This window comes from Bos grunniens, chromosome 9 (genome assembly GCF_055505025.1).
Source record: "Bos grunniens cultivar Pamir isolate PY7600 chromosome 9, Bosgru_T2T1.0, whole genome shotgun sequence".
In the NCBI taxonomy this organism is placed as follows: domain Eukaryota; kingdom Metazoa; phylum Chordata; class Mammalia; order Artiodactyla; family Bovidae; genus Bos; species Bos grunniens.
This window is the reverse complement of record NC_141173.1, coordinates 61,695,214-61,712,611: the sequence shown is the minus strand read 5'-3', so window position 1 is coordinate 61,712,611 and position 17,398 is coordinate 61,695,214. Positions and strand designations below refer to the sequence as shown.

Here is a 17,398-nt window from a genome sequence, read left to right as displayed (position 1 = left end):
AGAAATCCCCTAAAAAGGCCAATTCTCCAAGGTCAGGAAACAAAACCAACCTAGAAGGTACGTAGAAGTAAACCCAGCAAATTAGGCAGAATGAGGCAATAGAAAACATGTTCTAAATGAAGGAACAAGTTAAAACCCCAGAAGGAGAACATAAGTGAAGTGGAGATAGGCGATCTACCTGAGAAAGAGTTCAAGGTAATGGTGTTAAAGATTATCAAAGAACTCGAGAGGAGAACGGATGGACAGAGTGAGAAGTCAGATTTTAACAGAGAGTTAGAAAATAAAAGAGAAGCACCAGAGATGAAAAATATAATAACTGAAATGAAAAATACATTAGAAGGGAGACTTCCCTGGCAGTCTAGTGGTTAAGATACCCAGCTTCCACTGCAGGGGGGCTGGGTTCAGTCCCTGATCGGGGAACTAAGATCCCACATGCTATGAGGAGAGGCCAGAAAAAAAAAAATTAGAAGGAATCAGTAGTAGTATAGATAACACAGAGGAACATGTCACTGAGCTGGAAGATAGAGTAATAGAAATCATTGAAGCTGAGCAAAAAAAAAAAAAAAAAAAAGGATAAAAAGAAATGAAGACAGTTCAAGAGACTTCTGGGACAACATCAAGTATGTTAATACTCCCATTATAGGGGTCCCAGGAGGAGGAGAGAGAAAGAGAAAAGGGAGAGAGCATATTTGAATAAAAAGAGCAAAAAACTTCCCTAACCTGGGACAGGAAATAGATATTCAAGTCTGGGAATTAGAGAGTCCCAAACAGAATCAATCCAAAGACAAAAATTGTATAACATCACTTATATGTGGAATCCAAAAAATAAAACAAATGAATGAATATAACAAACCAGAAACAGACTCACAGATACAGAGAACAAACTAGTGGTTACTGGGGCGAGGAATGGGGGAGGGGCAAGATGGAGTACGGGATTAAGAGGTACAAACTATTAATACTACATATAAAATAAATAAATTACAAGGATATATTATACAGCACAGGGAACAGAGCGAATGAATATTTTGTAATAACTTTACATGGCGTATAAACTATAAAAATTTTGAATCACTATGTTGTACACCTATTGGTGAATTCAGAAGTTATGTCATATTCAGAGGATCCCAGGAAAGGTGTCTCAGGATATTTCAAGAGATAAAGCTTCATTCGAAAGGGAACTTGGGTTTTACTTCTCTCTGTCCTCACCTTTCTTTCTGCATGAAAACTGGCTTTCTGTGCTTCTCCCACCAGATGGCAGGAGATGGCTGCCTCACCTTTGAGGCCCAGTGACAGTGGGCTCAGGTTCTGGATCTAGACTATCCAGGTTCAAATCCTGGCTCCAACACTAATCAGCTGTGTGACTTGGATCAAGAAATTTAACCTCTCTGTGCCTTGATTTCCTCATCTCTCAACTGTTGTTAATGTTATATACCTCAATAGGATTGTGCTTAGTCGCTCAATCATGTCTGACTTTTTGCGACCCCATGGACTGTAGCCCCCCAGGCTCCTCTGTCCATGGGGATTCTCCAAGCAAAAATACTAGAGTGGGCTGCCATGCCCTCCTCCAGAGGATCTTTCCAACCCAGGGATCGAACCTAGGTCTCCCGCATTGCAGGCGGATTCTTTACTGTCTGAGCTACCAGGGAAGCCTTGCCTTTAAAAGTGAGCACTATATAAGTTTTAACTATTATCTTTGATTCCTAGGCAAGAAAATCTGGTTGGGGGACTTCCTGGCAGTCTAGTGGGTAAGACTCTGCCTTCCAATGCAGGGGTATGGGTTTGATCCCTGGTCAGGGAACTAAGGTCCTATATGCAGTGAGGTGTGCCCAGAATTCAATGGGAATTTGCTGTATGGGTCAGGAAACTCAAACAGGGGCTCTGTATCAACCTAGAGGGGTGGGATGGGGAAGGAGATGGGAGGGAGGTTCAAAAGGAAGGGGATATATGTATATCTATGGCTGATTCATGTTGAGGTTTGACAGAAAACAGCAAAATTCTGTAAAGCAATTATCCTTCAATAAAAAATAAATTAATTAAGACAAACAAAAAAAAGAGGCACTTGACTGTCAAAGTTTTATAAGTTGGGAAATTGATTACATGATTTACCCATGGTCACACACTCATTTTTCTACTGGGTAGTTGATCTTTATGATAATGATTAACAGAATCTTCTTATACATATATATAAAAAAATCTTACTGAGTTTGGGCCAGTGGTCCACTCCTAATGACCCAATCCTACTTCACACAGTCCTATATATGCTACTCCTTCAGGGCACATATCTCAGCTCTAATTGAGCATTTGATTGAGGACTGGATTTACCACTAGACCTCAGGACCACTGCTTGTGCTCACTGTTTTGTTCTCAGCGCCTAACACAGCAGTCAGAATCTCTACATACACCATTTACGTTGTATTTTCTGTGCACTATGGTAGCCCGATGGTGGTCCAGTTTCAACAAATATGCTGAGTGAACGGTCCAAGCCATTAGGGTGGAGGGTGTAGCTAGTGGCTGCAAAGGCTACCTTCATGAGTGGGGAGGCAGTTCTGAGCAAAAGGAGATAAGCTCAACAGAAACTTCCAAATAGACCTACTATTTGCTTCACATGGCCAGGCACAGGGAATACAAAGTCAAACAAATGTCAGGCAGAGATTGTGGGTGGCATCATCCCCTGTCACTCTGTCCTTTAGTTTGATATCCCTAAGTGTTCTTTTTTTTTTTTAAATTTTATTTTATTTTTAAACTTTACAATATTGTATTAGTTTTGCCAAATCCTAAGTGTTCTTGAGGATCAACACAGCCACTGAAGGAAGCCCAGGTACAGAGGCTGAATCATGATTGTTTACCCTGGGTATGATAATCACCCCCTCATTTCTGGGATCCAGTTGTGATTAAGGACATGTAAGGAGAAATAAATTTAAGGGGCAGCTAAGAAGAGTTTGTTCCCAAATTAAAACACAATGGGAAGCGCTGTCCCTTTTTCCTGGTTAGATGTCAAGCCAAAAACAAAAGCCAGTAATGAGGTGGTACAGTAGCATAATAAAGAATCTAGGCCCAGATATTTTATTATGTAAGTTTTTACATGTTTAAACTGCTCTAGATAAGCATGCTCTTTCTTGCAGCCAAACACTTTTTAACTGATAAACACAGTCCCTTTACCTTCATAACTGAAAGTGAGCGAGAGAGACAAATCAGATAATCAGTAGCTTAAGATCAGAAACTCAAAGGATGCCCACTACCAACACTCTTCTTCCACAGGGTACTGTAAGTGTTTAATTGCCTCATAAGATAGGAAAAAAGACAACAGGATTGTGACACTAAAAGCATGTACTATCCATAAAAGAAAAAATACAAAATTAAAAACTTTTTCTCAGCAAAGAGTCTGTTAAGAGAACGAGTGGAGTAAAATATTCTTAAACCACATATCTGACATGGGACTTAACGTCTAGAATATGTAAAGAATTTTCAAAACTCAACAGTAAAAAAAAAATTCCAATTAGGAAATAGGCAAAAGACATGAAGACATGTTTCACCAAAGGTGTGGCAGATAAGCACATGAAAAGATGTGCAGACTTTCAGCTTCCAGTATTGACCAAAATGAGCAATCCAAAGGGAAAGAGACAAGGCATCTTTTTGTATACCTTTTAGAAGACGGAAGTCATTCCTCTGGCCACATCCATGTGAATCTACAAGAAAGGTGATGTTGTAGACATCAAGGGAATGAACCTTGTTCAAAAAGGGAATGCCCCACAAAGGTTCCCAATGGCAAGACTGGAACAGTCATGCTGAGTGTTACCCAGCATGCTGTTGGCATTATTGTAAATAAACAGGTTAATGGCAAGATTCTTGCCGACAGAATTAATGTATGTATTGAACATATTATGCAACCCATGAGTTGAGATAGCTTCTTGAAGTATGTGAAGGAAAATGATCAGAAAAAGAAGGAAGCCAGAGAAAAGGGTATTTAGGTTCCACTGAAATTTCAGCCTGCTCCACCCAGAGAGGCATACTTTGTGGGAAGCAATGGAAAGGAACCTGAGCTGCTGGAACCCATTTGCTATGAATTCAAAACTCAGGGTCTATTTGCAAACATAAGATGAATAAAGAAGATGTGGTACATAGATACAACAGAATATTACTCAGCCAAAGAAAGGAATGAAATTGGGTCATTTGTAGAGATATGGATAGACCTAGAGTCTGTCATTAGCAGAGTGAAGTGAGTCACAAAAGCAGATATCGTATATTAACACATATATATGAAATCTAGAAAAATGGTTCACATGAACCTACTTGCAGAGCATGAATAGAAACACAGACATAGCAACACAGGTGGGGAAGGGGAGGGTGGGACGAGCTAGGAGAGTGGCACTGACATATACTCACTACCCTGCATAAAACAGATCGATAGTGGGGAGCTGCTGCATAACACAAGACGCTCAGCTCAGGGCTCTGTGATGACCTAGAGGGGTGGGAGGGAGGCTCGAGAGGGAGGGCATATATGTGTACACAGAGCTAATTCACTTCGTTGTACAGCAGAAAGTAACACAACACTGTAAAGCAATTATATTCCAATTCAAAAAACACATAGGTTTTTCAGGGTGGATGTGACCAGCATAGGGATAGGAAAATGTAACAAAACAGAGCACCTAAAACTGACCCATAGATATTTGGAAACCATTATAAGATAGTTCTGGCACTGCGAATGAGAGGAGAAATTGAATTTCAGATGGAATGTGAAAAGCAAAACTTTATAACTTTCAGAAGAAAATATGGGAAAATGTTTTTATATCCTTGGAGCCAAGAAGGATTTCTCAAAACCCATAAATTAGGGCAAAAGACATGAGAAATTAACAAAAGAGAAAACAAGAAGAGTTAGCAAACATTAAAGATGAACAATTATACCTATAATTGGAGAAATGCAAATCACAGTATTTGATACAAATCTGTATTTGAAATACAAATCACAATAAGAAATCATTTCACACCCACAGGAAAAACAAGCACTGGCAGAGATGTAGAGCCAGGGGACTTTCATACATCACTGCAGGAATTAAAATTGGTACAACTGATTCAGAAAACCATTGGCATTACCTAGTCTGTAAATTTGAACATACTCGTACCTTAAGACCCAACCATTCCACTTCCAAATATGTATCTTAAAAACTCTTGCACACATACCTCAGAAGAAATATTTAGGAATGTTCATAGCAACACTGTGCAAAAGCAAAAACTGGGACAATGCCCAACACACTGTCTGAAAGTAACCTGGGCAAAGAAACTATGATATCTTCTCTCAATGAAATACCACATAACAGAGGAACTGAATAGTTGAATCTCAGAAACAGAATGCTAAGTGAAAAAAAGCAAGCTGAACTAGAATGGTGAAGAATGATTCCACTTAGAAAAAAGTTCAAAAACAGGCAAAACTGAACAGTGTAGTATTTAGGGCTACATATATTTGTGGTAAGAGAATTATTAACACAGAATTATGGATGGCCGTTTCCTTTGGAAGACAAAGAGGGTATGATTGTAGAGGGGGCATGTATGAATTTTCTTGAGTGGGAAGGCTTAGCAAGGGCAGTTTCAGGAATGGAAGGCAGAATGGTGGTCTGAAGGACCAATTGCAGCTAGTGATACAAAAGAAATCTAGTGTGGTCAGCTCGTTAAAGAAATGTTGCTGGTAATAGGAGCCAATTAGTTGGTTAGATGGCAATGGCACCCTACTCCAGTACTCTTGCCTGGAAAATCCCATGGGTGGAGGAGCCTGGTAGGCTGCAGTCCATGGGGTGGCCAAGAGTCAGACACGACTGAGTGACTTCACTTTCACTTTTCACTTTCATGCACTGGAGAAGGAAATGGCAACCCACTCCAGTGTTCTTGCCTGGAGAATCCCAGCGACGGGGGAGCCTGGGGGGCTGCCGTCTCTGGGGTCGCACAGAGTCAGACACGACTGAAGCGACTTAGCAGCAGCAGCAGCAGCAGTTGGTTAGATGGCATCACTCACTCAATAGATTTGAACTACAGCAAACTCCAGGAGATAGTGGAGAACAGGGAAGCCTGGCGTGCAGCAGTCCATGAGTTTGCAAAGAGTGGTACATGACTTAGCAACTGAACAAGAACAATACTCTAACAAAGTAGTGAAAGCTATCATTGGTAGAGCCAAATTTTTCCTCAGGAAGCAGGAGAAGGTAGTGAGGTGGATGTGTGAGGTTGGCTGTGATGGAACTGGACAGAGGGGCAGAACAAAGTTGTAGGCTGCCAGCCTTCCTCACACACAGGGAGCTTTAGGATTCTCCTTTCATGAGATGCCCAAAGACCGTGTGTCCACTTGGAAATAAGCAAGCATGATCTCCAAACAGCTCACCCACTGTCTGCTTTGGCTCTCATGAGGCCCCTCTGCCAGGAATTCCCATTAATTAGGTGAACTCCAGGAGTTGGTGATGGACAGGGAGGCCTGGCGTGCTGCGATTCATGGGATCGAAAAGAGTCAGACACGACTGAGCGACTGAACTGAATTGAACTGAAGGTCTGGGAAGAACTGCAGACCAGTCAGCTCCCAGGAGCATTCGAATGTCTTACAGACTGGATTCTGTTCCTTTCAGCAAGATTAATGTGTGATTGCTCTGACTGCCCACGAATGCAACTTCAAACTCCATCTCATCTCCACTCTGTGGTGATCTCATAAAAGCCTCCTGGAGGAATGGAGCACTCTGTATCTCTGGATGTTTATTCAATGGACTAGCTTGGAAAAGCCTTTAATCTGGAAAAGTGTAAGAAAGAAACAGTCACACTGAAAGGTAACGGGTACTTTGACCTTGGGGGATCACCTAGCCCTCACTGGTGACCTACCTGGAGAGAAATTCAGAGCTGATGGGCAAGGAAAAGAAATGTATTCTTCTAATAGCTCGTGATGGGGAATGACAGGGATGGGGACAAATCTGAAGAAGGCCAAAGGACTTCAGAAGAGAGATTTCACATCTTGCCGAGTAAAATTCTAGTTATGACTTTGGGATTGGGGAAGTTCAGAAGTTGGAAGAAAATCAGTCACTTACTCTTCCCTGGTGTGCAGTACTGCTTAGATTCATTCTGATTGATGTTTCCTGAAGGAGAGAGGGAGACACATATCTTAAGAAAACATAGGAGATCATCACGTTTCTTTTCCCCAGGTCTATTTCAGAGGGAATACGAAAAAGAATCCGGTTAAAATTAAGCTCAGGTAAGCCGGAAACTCCATTCTGGGGTTTCACCTCCCTCTCCATCTCCCTGTGTTCAGAGAGTAGATACCTGTCATGCTTCTTCAAAAGGTTGAATGAGATCCTTCCTACTCATTCATAGATTCATTCAGCAATAATTTATTGAGCGCTCGCTCTGTTCAGGGAACTCTTCTAGACACGGAAGAAGTAACTGAAAAATAGACAAAAAACAGACCGAGTTAGTGTGTAAAGCGTGATTTGAATATAGGAGGCTGGACCGTTCAATGCTTCCTATTTCATTAAAAGATGCTTCCGAGAAGCTACTAACCGACAAGCTGTTTGGAATAAAGGCTTCCTTTCTTCTCTTCAGCTTTCTAATGAATCTGGATCTTTCATCATTGTTGTCTAGCTTCCGTTGAGACATCTCAGCTAAGTGAACTACGAATACATTGAAATACACACTTGGCCACAGGTTGAAGGATGGTTTCTCCTCCCGAATTCCCTCTCCCTCCTAACAAACCTGGCAACCTGTGCTCCGAAAACCTCACCCAATTGCATGCCCTGGCTCCTCTCCCTCTTGATAAGGAGGCCTCTCGGCAGGCGCCGAAGGCGCGGCGGCCGGGCAGGGAGCTGGCTGCAGAGCGAGGCCAGCGGGAGGGCTGGGGGGCCCCACCTCGCCCCGGGCCGCCGCCGCGCCCGAACCGGCCGCTGCGGGGCGCTGCGGCCCCAGCCTCCGAGCGCGGGCGGGCGGGGCGGAGGGCCGAGCGGGCGGCGGGCGAGGCGGCTCGGCCACAGGTAACCTGCGGAGCGGCGAGCGCAGCCCGGCGAGCGTCGGCAGGAGGCGGCGGCGCTGGGCGGCGCCGAGGCCCAGGGGCCGCCGGAGCCAGCGAAAACCCGTGCCCACCGAATCCCCTCGCCTCCCACCCTGTCGTCAGCATCGGACCCTGCGGCGCGGAGAGAAAGGTACTGTGTGACCTCGCCGGGTCCTTTCCAGACCTCTCTTTCTCCAGGGGCTGGCGCCCCCTCCTCCCGGTGTGTGTGTGGGGGGCTCTGATCCGGGGAGGACGATGTCGCGGATGGGGGCTCCCCCAGATTGCTGTCTGTTTGGGGGAGAGTCCCAGACCCAGCGCGATGCCGCCTTTCTTGCGGCCTCCCGGGAAGCCGTCGCCTGAGGTTGGGAGGGGGGGAGTCCTCCCCTGGGCACCTCCCTTGTCGCTTTCCTTCATTTGCTTCCCTAGAATATAGAACTTGGGGGAGGGGGCAGAGAACTTTCTTGCCTTTGCACGTCCCCTTCCTCTTGCTCCAGTGAGCTGAAAGAGTTTGTAGAAAGTGGTGGTGGTGGTCGGGGTGTGTGTTTGAGGGGAACAGGGGTCCCCAGGTATTCCGGACGCGGAGACCCGCTAGTCTTGGGGCGTAAAAGGAGGGTCTCCTCTGGTCGCCAGCGGCCCCCGCCGTCCCCGGGCCTGCGGTCGGCTTCGGAGTGACTGGACTTGGCTGGGACGTGCCTGCAGCCTGGTCCCTTCCCTCACCCCTTCGAGGACCGCAAAGGGGCGCAGGCGTCGGACCGTGGGGACTATTCTGCCCGGGGGAGCTCCGTTCTGGCATTAAGCTCTGTAAGGAGTTAGCAAGTGGCATGTCCCAGAGCTCGAGGAAGCGAGCACGTTGTTTGGTCTGAATTGAGACATCAGTTCACCGACACTTGTCTTGGAAATTTCGGTGTGGTGCTTCCGGTAGATTTGAGGAGGGGGAGGGGAAGTGGCGTCTATTGCTTGTTACCAGAGAGGAGCTTCAATTTCCTAAAGCAGGTCAAGCATGTTTTCCCTAAAGCGTGGTGAGATGGTGCAAGCGGTCGTGGAAGAAGTTCCCTTTGGGGTTATGAGACTAAGTCTTGATGCGTCTTGTTAGGTTGTGTGACTTTGGAAAATTCACTTTTTTAAGCCTCGGGTAAACTGGGTGTATTTGTACATAACCTGGTAGTACTGTTGTAGAAATTAAATGTAAGTGAAAAGCTTGGCATAGAGCTCTTGAACGTTGGGCATCCTTTCTGTGAGCCTGTGGATGAAGATAGTCATTTCACGTTTAGGTAACATCTACTAGGCCAGTGTTAGTGGGAAGAACTTGGGCAATGAATACAAACACACCTGGGTCCATGGTGGTCCCACAGTGTACTGCTGGTCTCTGGGGGAAGGGGGTCCCATCCTTAAAATAGCAAGAGCAGCCTTGGTTCTCCTGGTGTCCTACCTTCTGACTACACTTGTTTATCTTCCATCATCCTTAGCAGCTGCTTAATATATTGTAAATGAAGAATTTTTAAAAAAATTAAAGATCCTAATTAGAAGAGTTTTCTGCACTCTAGATCATAAATGAGGAGGGGAGAGAGGAAGAAGGTGGAAAGGAATAAGAGCCCAGGAAAACAACTGATGGCACATTGGGAGATATAAACCAAAGGTGATAACAAAATGCCAGTTTGTTAACTCCTGGTTCAGTGGTGGCACCAAAAATTAACCTTCGCTTCTCACTCAGACCCATGAGCCTCTCCAGAGCCCCTCCAGATAAGTACATAATCCAAGTAAAAGCAGACAGTTTGCTTAGAGACAACTCTGCTTAGAGACAAGGCACACATCCAGCTCCCAGGGCACGCACATGCTGAAATTCTGGGGCCGCCACTCTGAACTATAGCGTGCATTCAGAAAGCAACAAACGGAGAAGTACAAATTAAAAAATAAGAACAGAAGACACACCCAGGTAGCTGAAGAACCAGAGCATCCTTAGAAACTTGCAGCCCTAAGCACTCCTCCCCATGGCATTCCACTTCTCTTTTATCTCCCAGAGGAACCACTAGTCTGGCTTTTGTGTTTATTTCCCCATTGCTTTTCACACTGAGTATCTGATATGAGAAACTCTGTGGAAGGCAAGTTTCTAAATAACCATTTTCACGGGAACCTGGAGCCTGTAGAACTTAAAAGCAGGATATTGAGAGTAAGATGCAAACCACAAAAAAGCTGAAAGTATCAAAGTGCTGGGGTGAGCAGCCCCCGGTTTTGTTGGCAAGGCTCCGCGGGTGTGTTCTGTCTGTATAGGGGAGGCCCAGTCTCTTCAAACATAGCTTGGAGGCTATAATTTTGAAAGCTTTGCTTGAGTCTCTAAGAATTGGAAAAACAGTAATTTGCATGCATGTGTTTTAGAAGTCTTTAAAAAAAATACCAATTAACCAGAGGACATTGTATTGGGATTTGAAGGATTAAGCCAACTGAGAGTGACCTTTAAAAACGGTTTTAACCTAAATTCTTCTTTTTCTGGTTGTGATGTTTGTGTTCGGGACTTTTAAGTTATTTCTTTGGGTTGACTAACAGCTCTCCTCCGTGAATCGTACACATTCAGTCACTTATTGGGTAATCAGAGATTCCTAAACTTGGTTTATGGTGCCTTTTGTATCTCAGTAATTTTTTCACAGTGCCCCTAGTTTTTGGTAGCTAGTAAGTAGTTAGGTTGAAATAACATAATACGTATTTACATCCTAACAACATAGAAGCTGTTTGAAGGAAAATGACACACATAAACTAAGAGAAAAAAATTCATATCATTCTTAAACAACCAGTTTCAAATGGGATGTGTGTGTGTGTGTGCTCGAGGGATCTGATTGGATCCCACTCTCATTTCCCGTCCCACATTAATTTTTCTGCAGCACTCGCTTTTTATCACAGCAACCACTGAAAACCCATGCTTTGCAGAGATACAGTGTCATTGGTGGGAATGTGATAGGATCTGATTTGGAAACTGTGAACTCCACCAGCCTGTAGGTGCAACGTCCAGCGTGTTGAGTACGCTGTTTCCCTTGAAATTTTCAGAAATCCTGAGTTGTCCCTGTGAATTTGCTACAGCACTCCCAGTGCCTTGGTGAACAGTTGAGGAATTGTTGGTCTAAGATAAAACCTGCTTCCCAGGAGAGACCAGTTAACTAAGGAAGGTGTCTGCCTGAAAAAGCCCCAGGTTAAGCTTCTGTGTGGGTTTCCCAGGTGGCTCAGTGGGTAAAGAATCTGCCTGCACTGTAGGAGATGCCGACAGACTTGGGTTCGATCCCTGGGTCAGGAAGGTCCCCTAGAGGAGGGCATGGTGACCTAATCCAGTATTCTTGGCTGGAGAATCAGAAGAGCGACCTAGCACACATGATAGCTTCTGTGTGCAGTGGGCTGCATCTTGGTTTTCTCCTATATGAAATAGAGTTGGCTCATAATACTCTTTGAGAGAGTTAAACTAGATAATATACATAAAACCACCTTTTAAAGACCTGGAATACAATGGAGTCTCAAGAAATAATAGCTGTTTTAATGGTTGTTATTATGTATGTGAGTGCTAAGTTGCTTCAGGGGTGTCTGACTCTTGCGACCCTATGGATTGTAGACCACGAGGCTCCTCTGTCCATGTGATTCTCCAGGCAAGAATACTGGAGTGGGTTACCATGTCCTCCCCCAGGGGATCTTTCCGACCCAGGGAACCCACGTCTCTTATGTCTCCTGCATTGGAAGGCGAGTTCTTTATCACTAGTGCCACCTGGGAAGCCTGGTTGTTGTTATAAATAGTACCAAATCAGTGTCCAGTGATGGGTATAAGTCATTGCTCATATTTAAGAACAGTGGGTGCTCGAAATCTCTGTTAGCAAATAAACTATGAAGTAACTAGTTTACATTATAGGATGATTTATTGTTTTTTCAAACAGAAAATCCTGGTTTACTATTGTGATGATCTTTGATTTTATTTAGACCATCTTTGGAATACTCATTTTCAGTGACCACCATGAGCCCTGGTTTGGACTGAGCCTGTATTAGTGCACTGATGGAGGAGCCTGGTAGGCTGCAGTCCATGGGGTCGCTAAGAGTCGGACATGACTGAGCGGCTTCACTTTCACTTTTCACTTTCATGCATTGGAGCAGGAAATGGCAACCCACTCCAGTGTTCTTGCCTGGAGAATCCCAGGGACGGGGAGCATGGTGGGCTTCCGTCTATGGGGTTGCACAGTCGGACACGACTGAAGCGACTTAGCAGCAAAGGGGGTGTGATTGTCTTATGTCTTGGGAAGTTTGAACATAGGTGATAGGCTGGGAAATGTTTCAATTAGGATTTAATTTCTGTGTATACTTTTAGCACAGAGAGGCAGATAATCTTTTCAGATGATGTATATATATATTTTCATTGTGTTTGTTTATTTTTGGCTGTGCTGGGTCTTCCTTGCTGCTCACAGGGCTTTTCTTGTGGCAAGCTGGGCTACTCTCTAGTTGCGGTGCACAGCTTCCTTACTGCAGCGGCTTTTCTTGTTTCTGAGCACGGGCTCTAGGGCTCTTGGCTTCAGTAGTTAGTTACAGCATTTGGGCTCCATATTGCGGCTCTCGGGCTCTAGAGCACAGGTTCAATAGTTCTGGCACACCGGATTAGTTGCTCTGTGGCAGGTGGGATCTTCCTGGATTACGGATTCAAACCCGTGTCTCCTTCATTAGCAGGCGGATTCTTTACCACTGAGCCACCAGGGAAGCCCAGATGATATGGTTTTTATTAAATTGCAGAGCATCCCATGATAATGCCTATCAAAAAGAGATACTCTTCCAAGGAAAGGCTGACTTGGATAATGATATCACAGATGGCTGTCATAGTTCCTTTTAAGAAACAGAACTTTCTTCCCTTGTCCTTTCCTTGTCCAGATCCCAAGTCTAAGCTACTGCTGCTAAGTCACTTCAGTCGTGTCGGACTCTGTGCGACCCCATAGACGGTGGTCCACCATGCTCCCCCGTCCCTGGGATTCTCCAGGCAAGAATACTGGAGTGGGTTGCCATTTCCTCCTCCAATGCTTGAAAGTGAAAAGTGAAAGTGAAGTCGCTCAGTCGTGTCCGACCCGTAGCGACCCCAGGGACTGAACCCTACCAGGCTCCTCGGTCCATGGGATTTTCCAGGCAAGAGTACTGGAGTGGGGTGCCATTGCCTTCTCCCAGTCTAAGCTAGGACCGGGTGATATTTTAACAACTTTGAAGAATATGCTCAAAAATACATTCATCATAGTGATGTTTCCTTAGCGTAGTTGTAGATTATTATTGTTGCATTCTTCAGTCATTTATCATTGGGAAGCCTGTACAGAAGCATAGGTGATACTTCCAAATTGACCTTAAATTTTTTTTTTCTGTTTGTTTTGGTTTATCATGTTGAGGGTTTTTTCCCCCTCTATAAAATTTGGGTATATTTGTGTGTGTGGGAAACTGTTTGATTCTTCTGAACTGATTGTTCTGTTTTTCCATTTCATGCCTATCTATAGATTATCAGCATTATTTTTCTTTAACATATTGCTCCCTTTTTAAAAAAATAACAATTTCATGTCTTACCTTGGTTAGGCGGATTATATTTAATACTGAACATCTTTTTAAAAAAATGTTTATGGCTGACTTAACAATGTTATATTAGTTTCAGGTATACAACATAGTGATTCATGATTTTTATAGATAATACTCAGTGTCTTATGGCTTTAGGGTGTAAAGTAGAAAACTACATTGTAGATATTGAAATGTGGATTCGAATGAATTGCTTTCTTCCTTTTGTCTGCAACTCTTATTTAAAAGAAAATTGAGCCAAGGAGCAACTAAGCTCGTGTGCCACAACTAGGGAAAGCAACAGGCAGCAACGAAGATCTTCACAAACAAAAATAAATAAAATTATTAAAAAAAAAAAAAAGAAAATTGAGAGTCAGAAAGTTTGAGCATCAGTTTAACTGTTAGAATCTGATATTCACCACAAAGTACTTTATGAAATGCTTTACTTTTTTTAAAAGGTTGTTATCCATTCATGGTGATGGTGATTTAGTTGCTAAGTCATGTCCAGCTCTTGCAACCCCATGGACTGTAGCCCACCAGGCTCCTCTGTCCATGGGATTTTCCAAGCAACAATACTGGAGTGGGTTGCCATTTCCTTCTCCAGGTGCTCTCCCCGACTCAGCAATCAACCCGGGTCTCCTGCACTGCAGGCAGATTCTTTACTGACTGAGCTACCAGGGAAGCTCAATCCATTACAGTTATTTTAATTATTATATAGTTATTATGTTGGCCATATTTCCCCTGTTATATAATACATTCTCGGAGCTTATGTTTTACCTCATAGTTTGTACCTCTGTCCCCTACCTCTGTACTGCCCCTCCCTTCCCCACTTGCCTGTCCCCACTGGTAGCCACTAGTTTGTTCTCTGTATCTGTGAGTCTGCTTCTTTTTTGTTTGTTTCAGTCACTAGTTTGTTGTATTTTTTAGATTCCACATCTAAGAGATTATCATTCAGTATTTGTCTTTCTCTACTTGACTTATTTCACTTAGCATAACGTCCTCCATGTTCATCCATGTTGCTGCAAATGGCAAAATTCCATCTTTCTTATGACCAAATAATATGCCATTGTGTATATGTGTGTATGTGTGTTGCACATCTTCTTTGTCCATTCATCTGTTTATGGACACTTAGGTTGCTTCTGTATCTTGACAGCATTGGGGTACATGTGTCTTTTTGAATTAGTTTTTTGTGTCTTTCAGATAAATACCCAGGAGTAGAATTGCCGAGTCACATCATAGTTCTATTGTTAGCTTTTTGGGAAACCTCCATACTGTTTTCCATACTGACTGTACCAATTTATATTCCTGTACCAATTTATAACCCAGTGTACAAGGGTTCCCTTTCCTCTACATCCTTGCCAACGTTTGTTATTTGTGTTCTTTTTGATGATCGCCATTCTTACAGGCATGAGATGATATCTCATTGTGGTTTGGATTTGCATTTCCCTGATGATTACAATGTTCAGCATCTTTTCATGTGTCTGTTGACCATCTGGGAAATCTTAATATCTTCATATACAATTAGGAATGCATATGTAAGGATGAAAAGATTTAATTTAAATTTGGGAGTTTATTGATAGCTAAATGGACTTAATTTCAGTGATTTGTTGTTTTCAGTTCAGGAATGGAGATTATGGGAAATATTTCTGTCCATGATAGTAAAAAACATTAAAATACATAAATTTATATTAAAAAATTGAATTTAATGGAGATACCAGCAAATAGCAACCAAAAATGGAAAAGTAGTCCAAAGTAAACTAGTATTAATAACTAAACAAGAATCAGCAAGGTTTTTTTGTTGTTGATTTTTGGTAAAGGACATATGCTTTGAGTAATGTTTATAAAAGGAATAAATACAAAAGAATAAGGTCAATTTTCCTTACAGATATTAGGTAGATAAGAGGTGAAAATAGAACTTAGTTCTCTCTTGGTTTTCCACATCAACTCTAGGAATCCTGCTCTCTATCATCTTGTTGAGTTGGGTGGAGAGGCATGTCCGGGGCCTTGGGGAGGATGGAAGGACATCAGGGAACATGGTGTGGTCCAGGCTGCCAGCTCACTCTGGAGCTCTAGACAGTTTCTGAGAGCCTCAGTTTTCTCTTCCCTGAGGGGACTAGACCAAAATATTGCTTTAAAAAATGTATGGTTCTGTGAAATTATCCATATTCACAGGGTAAAATCAACATTCTTTTTCTTCCACACTTCTGAAGGTAGATGCTGTGGAGTCAACCTGATGATCTGTGGACCAGAGAGAACTAATGAGATTGTTAACTTGATGTAACCTGAGGACTCCCTTTTATTATGAGCTCCAGTCGCTTACTGTGTTAAGTCCTTTCAGACTGTTCATGCCTGTATGAACACTCGGGAATATAAATCCAAAATACCATTCTATGTTAAAACCTGATTCCAAGGTCAGAAAATTTATACTCTTATTACTGTAAATTAGAGTTTTCAGTTTTTAAAAATGTCAGCGTTTTATTCTAACTCTGGGCAAGTCCCACAGAAATCTGATATACAGGGAAATTGCCTCCAGGTGACAAGTTTGGGAAGTATTGGGTTTTTACCCCCTTTGCATCTTTACAGGAATTTTAGACTTCTTAAAATGAACATATATTCAGTTTATGATCATAAAAATAAATATATCAGGTATTCATAAAAAGCTGTAAAATCATACAAGAAAATTCAGTGTTAATCATATGTATTAAAAAAAAAACTCTGTTCCCATAGTGGAACTATTAGATATTTTAGTAACTAAAATATTTGCTTAATAGGAGGTAAAAATGTAATAACATGAGATGGGCCTATTTTATCATGGTTAAATGGTAGTGATTTGAATTTATTATTGAGGATAAAAATAAACCAAATCATGAACAATTTGACTTGGAAAATTTCAGTTCAGATTTTTCACAAAGCTAAATTTTTTCTCTTTCTTTGTCAGGATAACATGTCTCATGCCAGTCTTTAAAGTTACTTTTTAGCTAGAAAATACCAAGTGAACAGTGAGTCCCAGCATGAAATTCAGGATTTGACCCAGTTTAGGTACAATGCTGAAATGCATTGTGTACTATTTTGTATTATGCCATAGATAGTCTAAAATATTCAAGTACCACAGAGCAGACTTCTTGAATCCACATATATGGATGCATTTGAGTATCCTAGTTATGCCCTATGTTTACAGTTTTGGTTAACCTTTGATTAAGAGGCATGCACTTCAGAGCTGATCTTACTGGGTAAGATGCCTGGTTCTGGCACCTATTGGTTGTAAAATTTTTGACAGTTTACTTAACTGTCAAACTGCCTCGGTTTCCTAATCTGTAAAGTGGAGGTTTGATACAGTTTTGTACTCTGACTATGGTGATAGTTACATGAATCTGTGAATGTGATAACATTCACAGAACCACACACACACATGCACACACACACACATACCCTGAGCTCGTGGGAAAAGTGAAATCCAAGTAAGTTCTGTAGTTAATGGTATTATACCAATGCCCATTTCCTTGTTTTGATAATTGTACTCTGGTTATGTAAGACCGTTGGAGAAGGAAATGGCAACCCACTCTAGTATTCTTGCCTGGAAAATCCCATGGACGGAGTGTGGCGGGCTTACAGTCCACAGAGTTTCGAAGAGTCAGACACGACTGAGCGACTTCACTATGTAAGACATTACTGTTGGGAGATAGGGTACATGGGCACTCTCTGTACTATTTTTTATGGTGATGTACATGACATGAAACTCACCATTTCAATAGTATTTTAAATACGCAGTTCAGTGGCATCAGTTTCATTCTCAGTGTTGTGTAACCATCACCACTATCAGTCTCTAGAGACTTTCATCATCCTGAACTGAAACCG

General features: G+C 42.6%; 1 protein-coding gene, 1 long non-coding RNA gene and 1 pseudogene across 13 annotated transcripts in view; 2 read left to right on the top strand and 1 right to left on the bottom strand.

Moving 5' to 3' along the window:
* Positions 1-3,597: 3,597 nt before the first annotated feature.
* On the top strand, positions 3,598-4,101 carry LOC147366016 (large ribosomal subunit protein eL21 pseudogene; annotated as a pseudogene).
* Positions 4,102-7,052: 2,951 nt separating this feature from the next.
* Positions 7,053-7,885, bottom strand: LOC147366015 (uncharacterized). The gene is made up of 3 exons (XR_015133134.1): positions 7,522-7,885; positions 7,285-7,404; positions 7,053-7,100 (listed from the first exon to the last, which is right to left on the bottom strand). It is a non-coding gene; the product is annotated as an uncharacterized LOC147366015 (long non-coding RNA).
* Positions 7,886-7,950: 65 nt separating this feature from the next.
* The window catches only part of ANKRD6 (ankyrin repeat domain 6), a 182,689-nt gene continuing 173,241 nt past the window's right edge, over positions 7,951-17,398 (top strand). For all 12 annotated transcript variants that reach the window (XM_086317741.1, XM_086317736.1, XM_086317737.1 and 9 more), the window contains exon 1: positions 7,951-8,156. The gene's annotated coding sequence lies outside the window, so the exon portion shown is untranslated. The remainder of the gene's footprint in view (positions 8,157-17,398) is intronic.